This window comes from Heterodontus francisci, chromosome 17 (genome assembly GCF_036365525.1).
Source record: "Heterodontus francisci isolate sHetFra1 chromosome 17, sHetFra1.hap1, whole genome shotgun sequence".
In the NCBI taxonomy this organism is placed as follows: domain Eukaryota; kingdom Metazoa; phylum Chordata; class Chondrichthyes; order Heterodontiformes; family Heterodontidae; genus Heterodontus; species Heterodontus francisci.
This window is the reverse complement of record NC_090387.1, coordinates 52,422,904-52,438,345: the sequence shown is the minus strand read 5'-3', so window position 1 is coordinate 52,438,345 and position 15,442 is coordinate 52,422,904. Positions and strand designations below refer to the sequence as shown.

At 43.3% G+C, this 15,442-nt stretch overlaps 1 pseudogene; it reads left to right on the top strand.

Moving 5' to 3' along the window:
- The first annotated feature begins 911 nt into the window (after positions 1–911).
- On the top strand, positions 912–12,364 carry LOC137379131 (uncharacterized; annotated as a pseudogene).
- The last annotated feature ends 3,078 nt before the right edge of the window (positions 12,365–15,442 follow it).

The window sequence follows — 15,442 nt, the reverse complement described above, 5'->3', positions numbered from 1 at the left end:
AAGAGGACCAGAAAGATCCCGCAAAGATATGGAAAGTGCTAGAAGATCAGCTTCAGTTAAGAGTGAATTTTAGAATTCATCACCTGGAGTTGATGTCCTACATGCAATAGCCACAGGAATCAATTGATCAATTCATCAGTAGTTGATGTCGTAAGAGCAACAAATGTGATTTTTCAGAAACTGAGCTGTTGAAGTGAATAATGGAGCTAGTGCTTGTCTCAAAACCTATTGAAGCATTTCAAAAAGACCTCTTGAGGAAAAAGGTCACAGCATTGATGCGCTGCTAGAAGATTGCAGGAAATACAAAGCCATTGTAGCTGGGCAACTGCATCTGCAAGCGCTAGGTGCAGCCAACAGTATCGGCACGGTAACCAGGTCACAAAAAGCAAGCAAGCATAGTGGTAAGTGTGGTTTGTCCCACTCACCGCGAAGTTGTCCTATATTTCAAGATTTGTGCAAGGCGTGCGGTGCAAAAGGACACCGGGCCCACCTATGCAAGAAATTTGTCTCCAAAGGCACAGCCAGAAGGCATAATAGGACACAAACAAACAGAAGACCGGCGCAGCAGCAGGGCAACAGCAGCAAGGAGAGGGCCAGAGACCTGTGTAAACACAACCCGATACACTAAGTCCACAGTGAATTAGACTTGTGACAAGACTCACAATGGAGCGATTCTTAGCCAGAAGACGAGCAAGCATTTCACATTGTGAACCTGACACATTGTGTTAATGAAGTCAAACAACTGGAAGCATTCGCTACTATTAATATCATGTGCCCAAGGAAAGTTGGCAAACACACACTCAGGACTAAGATTGACACGGGAGCGCTTGCAAATATCCTACCAGTCCAAATTGTGAAGGATATGTACTGGGGTCGTTGGAAATTAATGATGCAACCGACAACTGCATACAATGGGTAACCCATCCCTTGCACTAACAATGCAATGCAGCTATGGCAATTTGGTATGGAAATCACAAATATTTTACCTGGTAGACACATGCGGACCAGCAGTGGCAGGACTGCCAGCATGTAAGGACCTCAACTTTGTGACTATCCACGAGATCACCAAGGTACCCACTACAGCAGAAGAGACCGAGGGTATCTGCATTGAGTCAGTCCAGGACTTACAACAAATGTACACAAGCAGGTTCGATGCCATAGGAGATTTCAAAGGCGATGCTGTACTGCACCTGAGAGAGGATGCATTCCTTGTGTCCGGGTCCCTCATGTCTGAGATTGAGTGACAGTTCTTCCAGGATCTCAGTCATTCTGGTTTGGAGAGTATCAGCGCCCTCTCAGAGACACCACACAAAGAGAATGAAGATCTAAATTCAGATGATGAACGTTCTTTGTCATCAGATAATATTTCATTGCGTGCCAGTGACTCAGAAGAAGAGGTTGACGTTCTGACCATTGAGAAGCAAAGGCTGGCAGTGGGGAGTATTGCCAAGGGGAAATCTCCAAGGACTGGAACCTGCTCACAGACTCTGGCCAGCCTCAAATGGTGCAGTCTGGAAATCCAGCAACAGCACAACTATGCCGCACCCTCGCCTATGCTCTCCAGAGAACTGCCAGCACCAAAACGAGCCAGAATGGACAGGCACCTCCATGAGGCCAAGTGCTCCTTCCCCAACAAGTTCTCAACCTTGAACCCCAGGCCTTCAGACACAGACGATGAGGAGAGGCGAAGGACACACAATGTCCTGGAGAGGCAGAAAAGGAATGAGTTGAAGCATTGTCTGTTGGCTCTTCAAGATGAGGTGCTGGAACTTTCCAAGAATGAAAAGGCCACTAAAGTGGTCATCCTGAGAAAAGCAACAGAGTATGTTGGCAGGCTGAAGGCAGAGCAACAGAAACTGAATGCAGAGAGGAAGAAACTTCAGAAAAAGCAGCAACAGCTTAGATGCAAATTCTCCAAGATGCAGGAGCCACTGCTCGAAAAACAAGGGAGAATGAAGATGGTATATGACCGACTTGCAGTGTCAGAACAACAGGACAACAACCAACACATTGACAACATGTCTGCAAACCAAAAACAGCCCAGGGTGAAATCCACATCCCCAGAAGGTTATACAAAAACAAGATCTGGAAGAGTTGTCAAACCACCGAAACCATGTATGGACTCTTAAGCTTCTGCACTTATAAATTTCACAATCCCTATCTTTATACTTTTAAATTTTATACTCTCTATCCCTGCATAATTAATTTTGATGTTATTCAGTTGGACGTGCTTTTACTAATAGCTTACGTGACTTATCTTTGGAAACGAAGGGGATGTTTTATGATCACTTTAAGAGTGGTGTCTCTTTAAGAACTCAGTATGCTAATGAGCTAAGTACCAGGATTTAGCCATACTCACTCTGTACTGGTTCCGTATATAGTTTGCTCTGTATTGTATATACTAGTTTAACTGTCAATAAAGCCTCTAGAGATCTTCAATGAACTGGATTCCACGTACCTCATTGTGTTGTTTAAAATAGCACAAAGAAATGCATGACACTTTCCACCACACTTCCAGTAAAGTGGTAGAAAGTCTGATACACCATAACTACTGCAGGCTGGGAAGATTTATAAAACTTTCCCCTAGATACCAATCAGCTACATTTTGTGCAGGCCGCACTTTCGGTATAGTATCTTTTTGTTCATGTTTGTTTGGCAGGGCTCGTGGGTGGAAACTGGGGGATTCCCAAGGTGGCAGAGGCCTAAACTTTCTTTGTTGGGTACTGAACACTCCTCTACTGGGGCGTCTGGTAACTTTCACTAATTGGAGTGGACACTGTGGTCATTCTAGCCCGTGCAGAGTTAGAATTCCCTTGCAAGTCCTAGCTAAGTGATAGGACCCTGATTAGCATAAAGTAATGAGTTATCTGCCTTACTCTAGCAGTTACCTCAACTGCCTGGATGAAAATTGCTGCTGGGCAGTAGCAGAGTGGGAAAAAGAGACACTCAATTGTAATTCCCATTCTGCCTGGCTCTGCTGGGTGGAGGGAGCTAAATTCCACCATTATCTTTCCCAGTTCTTCTTTTTTCCTGCTCCATAATCCTCTGGATAACTTTACTTTTTCTCCCTCAGCCTTTTGGTTCTCTGACTTTTTATCCAATTTCTCCCTTTTCTATTGCATCAACGCTTGAGATGTTGGTTGCGTTACTTCCATTGGAAGCCTTTGTAGTTGAATGCAGCTCTGTCATGAGGTCACCTTAGAGACCTAAAAACACTGAACCTTGATTCTGTCCATTTTGATGTCTAGTCTTCCTGCCCTCAACTATTGTTTCTCACTGACTCTTCCTCAATTGAATTTCCTTTTCACATTTTCTATTGCAACTCCTGATGTACTTAGGATTCTGCTGTTCTTGCAACATACTTTTTAGCTCATTTGAATTACCCAACTTTGATCTTTTGTGGCTAAAACTATATTTCTCTCACTACATAAAGTGTGCTATCTTTATCGTTCTCTGAACTCTTGAACGTTTCCACATTTTGTCAAGTAAAATAAAAGCTGTCAATTCTTAACTTTACCTCCACTGAGATCAGCATTCTTAGGGACTTTAATGTTCACCATTTGCATTGATTGCACTTCTCTTCTGATCATTTCAGCAAGTTTGCTTTGTCGTCCTGAGTGACCTTGGCCAACTCATCAATCAGCCTATCACATTTCTTATCACACTGGCAATTGAACAAGAGCTTTTCCTCTCCTCCAATCCTAACTCTTACACGGTATCTGTTCCCTTGCTGCTCGGTCGTTTTGGATACTGTCTCATTTCAGTCTCTTGCAGAATAACGTATCACAAATTGCCTGTTATGCGCCATTCCCACCATTATCATTATATTCACCTTACTAAGACAGTCATCAAGTATTCTTTGCTGTTTTCCTCTGGTCTAACTGGCTCTTTTTAATCTCTGGTCCTTTAATGTCTACTAGTAAAGTAACTAATGTTACTCAGACTTGAATGAAGGCTCATACTTCACTTTTTCTATCACAACTGGTACCATATCTTGACTTAATCTTGTCTGTCATAAAATGCTTTCCTGTGTACCTGGGCAGCTTGACCAGTCTGAAGTATTCTGAGACAATTTTATCTCTGTTCATAACCTCAGTCAATTCAAAATTAAAGCAGTTAAGCACAGCCTTATTGAAAGGAAATGTCAACTGCTATCTTTCTACCCTTCTAAATACGTCTGGTCCCTTGCCAAATCACTCTCTCATAGCTTCTGTACATCCTTTTTATCATCCCCTTTCAGTTCTAATAATATCATTGCTCATTCTCTTAAAAAAGAAAGCTGATCTATTTGGCTCAATTTTTTCCCAATTCTAATCCTGATGGCTTTGGTGAAGAACCTTTCCAATCTTCTATTATGATTCCACCAGACTTATTGGATTTCCTCCTCTCCGGACTTCAACATACTTCCTGGTCCTCCCTTCATCTGTAAGATTTTTGCCTCAGAACTTACCTTTTTTAAATTTCTTTAATCTCTTTAGGGGTAATTGTGACTGTAGACGATAGTGTAAAACCCACAACATTGGCGCAGCCACTTGTGAAACACATCCCAGACTGTTATTTCTATTGAAATCTGAAAATAAAAAGGTGGCAGCTTTAAAAATAACCAGGAAACTGTCAGATTGTCATAAAAACCTAACTGTTTCATTAATGAAGAATGAAAGAAAACCTGACATCCTTACCTGGTCTATGCTATGTGTGACTTCAGTTCCACACCAACATGGTTGACTCTTAAATGCCCACTGATATGGCACAGCAAGTCATTCAGTTTTATCAAACTATGACTAGATGTTCAAGAAGACTCACAACCATCTTCTTGGTGCAACTAGGGATGAGGAACAAATGCCAGCTTTGCCAGTGTCACCGAAATCACAAGAATAAAATTTTAACAAGGCACAGGGTTAATATGAAGCTATGTGGCAATGTCAATATTACTAACTCCTCTTGGGAGCCATTCCACCTATGTGGTGAAAATTGAGTGTCATGTGGAGCTGATGCCTTCTTTCCACAGGGTAAGTGATGAAATTCTTGCCCCTTGCTTACATTGCATTTATTCCTTATGCTATCCGTATGTGCATTGCTAGCTAACCAATCTGACAGATGCTTGCTGTAATAGCTTGGAAGGATTAGGCAGCATAAACGCTCAATTCAGGGGTAACCTTCACTGAAATGCAAATAGCGTTTCTGCTCTAGACGTAGACTGTAGCTCTACTTACAGCAGACAGCCTAACTCTGTAGAAGACTGGCTGCTCTCCCACATTCTACTCTCTGTGAACTTGATGTTATGCAACAATCGGCTGCCTGTATCTTAACACACACTCAGTCCCATTCCCCTATCACCCTTGAGCTCGCTGACCTCCATTGGCTCCCGAACAAGCAACGACTTGATTTTAAAATTCTCATCCTTGTTTTCAAACCCCTCCATGACCTTATCTCCCTATCTCTGTAACCTCTTCCAGTCCCACAACCCTCCGATATGTCTGCAGTCATCTAATTCTGGCCTCTTGTAAATCCCTGATTTAATTCTCTCCATCTTTGGTGTTTGTGCCTTCAGTTGCCTTGGCCCCAAGCTCTGCAATATCCTCCCTACACCTCTCCGCCTCTCCACCTCACTTTCCTCCTTTAAGACACTCCTTAAAACCTGGGCACACCCAGCCTGTCGACCCTGCAAAGTCCTCCTTACTTGCGACCAAAATTGGGAGAGCTGTCCCACAGACTAGTCAAGCAACAGCCTGACATAGTCACACTCACAGAACCATACCCTACAGACAATGTCCCAGACACCACCATTGCCATCCCTGGATATGTCCTGTCCTACTGACAGGACAGAACCACCAGAGGTGACGGCATAGTGGTATACAGTCAGGAGGGAGTTGCCCTGGGAGTTCTCAACAGTGACTCTGAAACCCATATAAGTCTCATGGCATCAGGTCAAACATGGGCACAGAAACCTCTTACTGATTACCACCTACCATCAGCCACCACCACCACCACCCCCCCACCACCACCCGCCCCCCCCCCCACCCCTCAGCTGATGAATCAGAGTTTCTCCATGTTGAACACCACTTGGAAGAAGCACTGAGGGTAGCAAGAGCCCAGAATATAGTCTGGATGGTGAACTTCAATGTCCATCACCAAGAGTGGCTCGGTAGCACCACTACTGGCCAAGCTGGCCGAGTCCTAAAGGATATAGCTGCTAGACTGCATCTGCAGTAGGACGGGAGCGAGCCAACAAGAAGGAAAAACCTACTTGACCTCGTTCTCATCAATCTACCAGTCGCAGATGCATCTATCCATGACAGTTAATTGTTCAATATAGTTTTTTAAAGTCACTTTCAGTTACTTAAAATCAGGTTACTCACAGGTGATGAACTAGACACTATTATTTAAAATGTTTAGATGGTTGGATGGCATCCTTCCATCGATGAAAGATGATGGACACGAGCAAACAATCCATTTAGGTGGGGTGTCTTCTCTTGGTGCACCTTTGCTTATGGCTGTGAAGGCCAATCCTTGAGAGGCAGGTTCTGCCACAAATGCTGCATGTGATGCTGCCAAGTGACACTGTGAGTTGTTGTTTTTGACGTTGGCGCCCATTACCAAGCTGCTGTAGTAACTGGTCATTGTGGTAGTGCACACCAGTCCACAGGATGTGTCGCTATTTCCCTCTTTCACTAACTAGTGACTCCCAAGTGCGATAATCGACATTTAGGGCCTTCATGTCACTCTGACACGCATTCTTGAAATGGAGCTTTGGGCACCCCACTGGTCATCTGACCCTGGCTACCTCACCATACAGAAGGTCCTTGGGTATGCAACCGTCTTCCATTCTGCGGACGTGTCCGATCTGCTGAAGCTGCCTCTATTTGATTAGTGCCAACACATTTGGGAGCTCTGCCTTTGAGAAGACTGCTACATTTGTGATTTTGTCCTGCCAGGATATACCCATAATGCCCTGCAGAGAGTGCAGATAGAAATTATTGAGCTTCTTTTCCTGGTAGCTGTAAGTCGCCCATGTTTCACAGCCATAAAGCAAGGTGCTGAGAACACCGGCCTTAAAAACCATGAGCTTGGTCCTAAGGGTCAGCTTGGTGTTATTCCATGCGTGTTTTGCAAGTCGGTCAAAGGTGGTAGCTGCTTTCCCTATGTGTGTATCGAACTCTGCATCAAGGGACAGATTGTCTGTCACCGTGGAGTCAAGCTAGTAAAATTTGCTAACCACTTCCAGTGGGGTGTTATTTAGTGTGATCACGGGTGGAGATCCAACACCTTGTCTGCACTGAGTGTGAAGAAGGCAGTTTAGTAAGTGAGTGAATTTTAAGGGTTAATCTCTCAAGACTAGTTTTTGTTTTGTTTACATCTAGCAATTAATTGAAATTCCTGTTTCAGTTAAGAGGTAAGTTAGGTTTCTTGCCATTTTAAACAGGGACATACTAACACTTTGAAAATAGCTGTAGCTAGTTAATTAGGTAGCTAGCTTAAACTGGTTTATGAGCTGCAGCAGAGTTCAAGCAGAGCTGACACAGCATTGTTTTCTGAGTATAAATTCAGGGGACTCTCAGTGCCGCTTGTCTGCACTGAGTGCTACTGGAGGGCACAGAGTGTGAAGGGAGTTTGGTAATTGAGGGGAAGGGTTTCCTTCCTTCCTTCCTTCCTTCCTTCCTTTCCTTCCTTTCCTTCCTTTCCTTTCCTTTCCTTTCCTTTCTTTCTGTCTTTCTTCTACCTTTTTTCAGCCTCCAGTAGCTGTCTCTCTCTTCCGTACAGGAGAAGAAGCTGATTGGTGAGTAACTGGTAAGTTATTTTACTTCTCAATGTAATAAAAAGTTTTTAAAGTTACGGTATGGCAGGGCAGCTTGGCCAAGTGGAATGTATGTCCTGCGGTATGTGGGAAGTCATGGAGGCAACATGTGTCCTAGACGAACATATCTGCAGGAAGTGTCACTGGCTGCAGAAGCTTGAGCTCCGGATTTCGGAACTTGAGCGGCAGCTGGAGTCACTGTTCTGCATCCACAAGACAGAGGACTATGTGGATATCATGTTTAGGGAGGTGGTCACACTGCAGGTTAGGAGCATGCAGGCAGAGAGGGAATGGGTGACCTCCAGGTAGTCTAAGAGAACCAGGCAGGCAGTGCAGGAGTCCCCTAAATCTATCTTGCTTGCTAATCAGTTTCCCATTTTGGATACTGGTGAGAGTGATGGTTCCTTGGGGGAGTGCAGCCAGAGCAAAGTCTGTGGCACCACGGGTGGCTCAGCTATACAAGAGGGGAGGAAAAAGAGTGGAAGAGCAAAATTGATAGGGGATTCAATAGTCAGGGGATCAGACAGGCATTTCTGCGGCAGTAAATGTGACTCCAGGATGGTGTGTTGCCTCCCTGGTGCCAGGGTCAAGGATGTCACGGAGCGGCTGCTGGACATCCTTCTGGGGAGGATGAACAGCCAGAAGTCGTGGTCCACATTGGTACCAATGACAGAGGTGGGAAGAGGGATGAGGTTCTGGGGCAAGTGGGACCTGTACAAGATGGACGGGCTACACCTTAATAGGACCGGAACTAATATCCTTGCAGGGAGATTTGTTAGTGCTGTTGAGGAGGGTTTAAACTAGCTTATCAGGGGATGGGAACCTGAGGGGCAACTCAAATTGGAAGGGAGTAAAGCTGGTAACAGGAGGTAGAAAAGTAGCTAGTAACATTAGAAGACAGGCAAAACAAAGGCAAGCATCAACTAGGCTTAGAATCCAGAATGTCAAGAAGGCAAGGTTAAGGGCACTCTACCTGAATGCATGCAGCATTTGCAACAAGGTAGATGATTTAAAGGCCCAAATAGAGGTAAATGGTTATGATCTAATTGCCATAATGGAAACGTGACTACAGGGTGACCAATGGGAACTGAAAGTTCAAGGATATCCGACATTTGGGAAGGACAAGCAAAAAGGAAAAGGAGGTGGTGTTGCGCTGATAATAAGGGATTAGTAAGGGAGGATCTCAGATTGGAAGAACAAACTGTGGAATCTGTTTGGGTGGAGCTAGGAAACAGCAAGGGTCACCAAACAGTAGTGGTAGTGTGGGGCATAGTATTAAACAGGAGATTAGAAAAGCATGTAGCATGGGTAATACAGTAATCATGGGTGACTTCAATCTGCATATAGACTGGATAAACCTAATGAGCACTAATGCTGTGGAGGATGAGTTTCTGGAGTGTGTTAGGGATAGTTTTCTAGGGCCGTATGTTGAGGAACCGACTACAGAACAGGCTATTTTAGATCTAGTATCATGTAATAAGAAAGGGTTAATTAATAATCTTGTTGTAAAAGAACCTTTAGGGATGAGTGACCATAATATGATAGAATTTTACATTATGTTTGAAAGTGAGGTAGTTCAATCTGAAGCCAGGGTGTGAAATTTGAACAAAGGAAATTATGAAGGTATGAGGGGTAAATTGGCTGAGATGGATTGGGAAAATACATTAAAATGTAAGCCAGTCCATAGGCAATGGATAGTCTTTAAAGAAATATTACATAGTTTACAGCAACTATACATTCCTTCAAGGCACAAAAACCCCAAAAGTAAAGGCAATCAACAATGGATAACAAAGGAAATTAAGGATTGTATAAGATTAAAAGAAAAGGCCTATAAAGGTGCCAGAAATAGTAGTAAACCTGAGGATTGGGAGGATTTTAGAATACAGCAAAGGAGAACCAAGAAATTGATAAAGAAAAGGAGAATAGAATATGAATGTAAGCTAGCAAAAAACATAAAATGGACTGTAATAGCTTCCACAGGTACGTAAAAAGGAAATGTTCGGCGAAGACAAATGTGGGTCTATTACAGGCAGAATCAGGAGAATTTATAATGGGGAATAGAGAAATGACAGAGAAGCTACATAATTACTTTGTGTCTGTCTTCATTGAGGAAGATACAAGAAATCTCCCAGGATCAGAGATCCAAGGGACTAGGGAGAATGAGGAATTTAAGGAAATTAGTAAGAAGGTTGTATTGGAGAAATTAATGGGGCTGAAGGTTGATAAGTCCCCAGGACCTGATATTCTACATCCAAGAGTGTTGAAAGAGGTAGCTACAGATATAGTGGATGCATTGGTGATGATCTTTCAAAATTCTATGGATTCTGGAGCGGTTCCTGCAGATTGGAAGGTCGTAAATGTCACCCCACTATTTAAGAAGGCAGGGAGAGAGAAAACAGACCTGTTAGCCTTACATGAGTTGTTGGGAAAATGCTAGAATCTATTCTAAAGGATGTGATAAATGGACACTTGGATAATAATGATCTGACTGGGCATAGTCAACCTGGATTTATGAATGGGAAATCATGTTTGACAAAACTGTTGGAGTTTTTTGGGGATGTTACTAACAGAATTGATAAAGGGGAGTCGGAGGACATGGTATACCTGGATTTTCAGAAGGCTTTTGATAAAGTCCCCCACAGGAGATTGGTTAGCAAAATTAAAGCACATGGGATAGGAGGTAATATATTGGCATGGATTAAGGATTGGTGAACAGGCAGAAAACAGAGACCAGGAATAAACGGGTCATTCGCACATTGGCAGGCTGTGACTAGTGGAGTACTGCAGGGATCAGTGCTTGGATCCAACCTATTCACAATATATATCAATGATTTCGATGTGGGGACCAAATGTAGCATTTCCAAGTTTGCGGATGACACAATACTAGGTGGGAACGTGTGTTGTGAGGAAGATGCAAAGCAGCTTCAAGGGGATTTGGACAGACTTAGTGAGTGGGCAAAAATGTGGCAGATGGAATATAATGTGGAAAAATGTGAGATTATCCATTTTGGCAGGAGGAATAATGTGCAGAGTATTTCTTAAATGTTAAGAGATTAGAAAGTGTAGATGTACAAAGGGACCTGGGTGCCCTTTTCAATAAGTCACTAAAAGCTAACATGCAGGTGCAGCAAGCAATTAGGAAGGCTAATGGTTATGTTAGCCTTTATTGCAAGAGGATTTGAGTACAGGAGTAGTGAAGTCTTTTTTTCAATTGTATAGAACCTTGGTTAGACTGCACTTAGAGTACTGTGTCCTGTTTTGGTACCCTTACATTTCTTTCTTTTTTCTTTTGGGCCTCCTTATCTCGAGAGACAATGGATACGCGCCTGGAGGTGGTCAGTGGTTTGTGAAGCAGCGCCTGGAGTGGCTATAAAGGCCAATTCTGGAGTAACAGGCTCTTCCACAGGTGCTGCAGAGAAATTTGTTTGTTGGGGCTGTTGCACAGTTGGCTCTCCCCTTGCGCCTCTGTCTTTTTTCCTGCCAACTACTAAGTCTCTTCGACTCGCCACAATTTAGCCCTGTCTTTATGGCTGCCCGCCAGCTCTGGCGAATACCCTTACATTAGGAAGGATATTATTGCCATAGAGGGACTGCAACAAAGATTCACCATAAATAAAAACAAAAAGTGCTGGAAATACTCAGCAGTTCTGCCAGCATCTGTGGAGAGAGAAGTAAAGTTTCATCAGACTTGTTCCCGGGATGGCGGGACTGTCCTATGAAGAGATTGGGGAAACTGGCCTCTATTCTCTAGAGTTTCGAAGAATGAGGTGATCTCATTGAAACCTACAAGATACTTAAAGGGCTAGACAGGGTAGATGCAGCTAAGATGTTTCCCCTGGTTGGGAGTCTAGAATCAGGGGACACAATTTCAAAATACGGGGGAAGCCACTTAGGACAGAGATGAGGAGAAATTTCTTTACTCAGAGGATTGTGAATCTTTGGAATTCTCTACCCCAGAGGGCTGTGAAAGCTCAGTCATTGAGTATGTTTAAAGCAGAGATTGACAGATTTCTAAATACAAATGACATAAGGGGATATGAGGATAGTGTGGAAAAAGGCATTGAAGCAGATGATTAGCCATGATTGTGTTGAATAGCGGGGCAGGTTCGATGGGCTGAATGGTCTACTCCTGCTCCCATGTTCCTATGTTCCATGACCACAGTTTTCTTGATGTTTATAGTCAAGGAGAACAAGTTACAGGCACAGGAGAGACAATCCATGAGCCTTTGTAGCTGAGTTTCCGTGTGAGTGACTAGCGCAGCGTCATCAGTGTAGAGGAGTTCTCTGATCAGGATGTGATGTGTTTTTGTCTTTTATTTCAGCCTTGATAGATCGTAGAGCTTGCCGTCTGACCAAATGTTCAAGCAGACTCCTTCCATATCTGCAGGGAAGGCAAAGATCGGGAGCATGGAGAAGAAGATGCCAAACAGAGTGGGGGCTAGGACACAACCCTGTTTCACTCCATTCTTCACTCCGAAACTGTTGGATGTGGAGCCATCAAACTATACAGTTCAGTGCATTTTGTCATGGAAGGAGTGGATGAGACGGAGGAACTTTGGCAGACTGTAATGAGAAGTTTTTTATGTTGTCTGATGCAACATAAATGAGATGCGTGGAGTCCAGGTTGATTGAAGATCTCAAACAGGTTTATTAGCAGCTAACAAGTATATGCAGTGCAGAGCTAACTATTTACAGACTTGTCTCTTAGTGTTACAGTAGCAGAGTGAGATTGGCATGTAGGCACATGACTGCATCGTGGTACTCAGCTCAGTAGCATACTAAGATCTTAAAGGGACAGCACTCTTAAAGGTAATCCCCCTTGTTTCCAAAGGTAAGTCTCCTAGGCTAAAAGTAAAAAACATAAAATTAGATAATATCAAAATTATTGACAGATGGATAGAGATTGTGAGGTTTACAGATATAGAGCCTCAAAAGTCCATATATCGTCTTGATGGTTTGACAACTGTTGCTCAGGGAGTTTGCATTTATCTGTTACAGTTCTTTCTGAAGTTTCTCCCTCTCTGAATTCAGTTTCTGTTGCTCTGCCTTCAACCTGCTAACATACTCTGTTGCTTTTCTCAAGATGACCATTTTTGGGGCCTTGTCATTCTTGGAAAGTTCTGGCACCTCATCTCTAAGAGCTGATAGACAATGCTTCAACTCAATCCTCCTCTGCCTCTTCAGGACATTGCGTGTCCTTTGCCTTGCTTCATCCCCTGCCTCTGAAGGCTTGGGGCTCCAGGTTGAGGACTTGTTGGGGGAAAAGTACTTGGTTGCATGGAGGTGCCTGTCTGTTCTGGCTAGATGTGGTGCTGGCGATTCTCCATAGAGCAGAAGTGAAGTAGCGGCATAGTTGTGCTGTTGCTGGGTTTCCAGACTGCAACATTTGATGCTGATCAGAGTCTGTGAGCAGATTCCGGTCTTTGGAGATTTCCCCTTGGCAATGCTCTCATGGATGGTTATGATGTTGAGGTCCTTACATGCTGGTTTTTGGTTTCTATGCCAACTTGCCATAGCTGTATTGCTTTGTTAATGTGCCACTGCACAGGATAGGTGACCCATTGTATGAAGATAACTTGGCAGTTGTTGGTTGTATCATTGACTTCCTGCGACTCCGGTACATATCTTTGAGGATTCGGACTGGTAGGAAATTTGCAGTAGCTCCGGTGTCAATCTTGACCTTGAGTGTATGCTTGCCAGCTTTCTTTGGGCACATGATGTTAATAGTGGCAAAAGCTTCTAGTTGTTGGGCTTCATCAACGTGATGTTTTAGGTTCACAATGTGAAATGCCTGTTCATCTTCTGTCTGAGAACTACGTCTCTCTGAGTCTTGTCTCAGGTCTACTTCGCTGTGGACCTCGTGTATCAACTTGTGTTTATACAGGTCTTTGGCGCTTTCCTTGCTGCTGTTGCCCTGCTGTCTGTTTGTTTGTGTCTGACTGTGACTTCTGGCTGCATCTTTGGAGCCAGAACTCCTGCATAGGCGGGCCCAGTGTCCTTTTGCACCACATGCCTTGCACAGGTCTCGAAATGCAGGGCAATTTCGCTGTGAGTGGAACAGACCACACTTACCACACATCTTGCTTGCTCTTTTTGACCTGGTTATGGTGCCAATACTGTTAGTTGCACTTAGTGTTTGCAGGTGCTGTTGTCCAGCTACAATGGCTTCGTATTTCCAGTAGTGCATCAATGCTGTGACCTTTCTTTTTCCCCAAGAGGTCCTTCTGAAACACTTCAATGGGTGTTGATACAATCACCAACTCCATTAGTCGGTCTGATAGCTCAGCTTCTGAAAAGTATCACTCATTGCCCTTACTACAGCATCTGCTGATGAACTGGTCTATTGATTCCTGTGGCTGTTGCCTGTAGGACATTAATTCCAGCTGGTGACTTCGAAAATTCACTCGTAATCAGAGTTTATTTTCCAGCACTTTCCATATCTTTGCGTGATCTTTCTAGTCTGTTCAGATATGCCTGAGGTATTGATTTTGTGTAATCCCTCATTTCCAACTGCTATCATTATTTTTACAGCTTGCTTTTCTGGTTCTGTAATTACTTGGTCTGTAAAGCATAATTGCATTGAACTTGAATGGGATATCCAAGGCTTTTCAGTTCATGCTGGGAAATTGGTATCCATGATCCTGCTATTCCTTTGCTTTAACCTTGCTTTAAGAACCTGCTTCTGTGACTCTGTACTGCTTCCCTTTAAAAAAAAAATTCTCTTCTTTAGACTGGCTGGATTGATTGACAGGAGCATCTTGTTTGTTTATCAAGCTTCCAGCTCTCTAGTCTGTCTGTTTATATAGCCATTCATTTGAGTGGTTTTATGAGTTTTTTTGAGTGATTTAATGGTTTCTTTTTAAAGCTCTAGCTGCCAGCTGTGTGAATGGAGGATTCCTGTGCTTTTTGCTGTTGGACGCCTCCTATAATGGCACCTGATCAGTTTGGGGCAGCCTTTGAAAACAATCGATCAGCCTGAGATAGGGATTGGGTTTCCCCTGTTTTTATTTACTGAGCCTTTAAAAAAAATCAACTTTGCAAGCACCTCAAAGCTTTTTTTAAACTGGGGTTCCTGTACCGATGGCAACCTGAATCACTTGATGACAGTGATTGATTTGCAGCCAGTCGTTCAGCTCTGTCTTCTACAGCTGGAGGTGAGTTTTTTTCTTTACACTGTTTGGGTCAGTATTTCTTTTAACTTTGCCTCTTTTAGCTGTGGTTGTTTTTAAAGCTGTTTTCCTGTGGTCTTGGATTCTGCCTTCTCACCACTACTGCCACCATGTAATGAGAAGCTTTTTATGTTGTCTGATGCAACATAAATGAGATGCATGGAGTCTAGGTTGATTGAAGATCTCAAACAGGTTTATTAACAGCTAGCAAGTATAAACAGTGCAGAGATAACTATTTACAGATTTGCCTCTAAGTGTTACAGTAGCAGAGTGAGACTGGCATGTAGGCACATGACTACATCCTGGTACTCAGCTCATTAGCATATTAAGATCTTAAAGGGACATCACTCTTAAAGGCAATCACACAACATGTAGAGCCAATTTTTTCCAAAATCTTTAGAGCCCTGCTCTGCTGACAGTGTCGAATGCCTTACTGAGATCTACAAAAGTAAATACAAAAATGTTTACATAGTCGCAT